General features: G+C 41.0%; 1 protein-coding gene across 1 annotated transcript in view; it reads right to left on the reverse strand.

The window, feature by feature from the left end:
* HSPG2 (heparan sulfate proteoglycan 2) overlaps positions 1-593 on the reverse strand; it is a 96,489-nt gene that overhangs the window by 77,375 nt on the left and 18,521 nt on the right. The gene's annotated exons all lie outside the window — the stretch shown is intronic.

Raw genomic sequence — 593 nt, forward strand, 5'->3', positions numbered from 1 at the left:
ATATATATATATATATACATACATACGTACGTAAACCTAAGGGTTTCAGGTAGGAATTAAGTAAGAGGAGGGTGCAGAGGTTTCCAACAGCTAAGGGAGACAAAATTGTCTGTCAGCTTGTCATCCTGCAAGGCTTATATGTTTCTGTGAGGCTTAAGCCTGTGCCACTGGTCTTTGAAACTCCAGCAGAGTTGCACATGTGCACAGGTTTCAATGCAGCTTACAGACAAAGACAGACTAGGAAGAAGGAGGCCATCCACTTCTCAAAAATTGGCCAGGGAAAACCTTATGAATAGCAGAGAAACACTGTCTGATACATACTGAGCAACTTTATGAATAGGTTGGAAACACTGTCCAACACAGTGCAGGAAGACTAGCCTCTTGGGATGGAAGGCACTCAAAATAGGACTGGGAAAGAGTTGCCTTATTAGAGTAGACCCAATCTTAATGATATGGATAAAGTAAGTCTTTCAGGACCTCCATGTGCTGACATGGCACGACTCAAATTGAGGAGAAACAGCCGCAAACATCCATTAATAATCAGAACAAAATGTACAAAGTATGAATCTAGGAAAATTGGAAGTTGTCAAAAA

Source organism: Orycteropus afer, unplaced genomic scaffold (genome assembly GCF_000298275.1).
Source record: "Orycteropus afer afer isolate SDZICR_OR568_19922 unplaced genomic scaffold, OryAfe1.0 scaffold00031, whole genome shotgun sequence".
NCBI lineage: Eukaryota > Metazoa > Chordata > Mammalia > Tubulidentata > Orycteropodidae > Orycteropus > Orycteropus afer.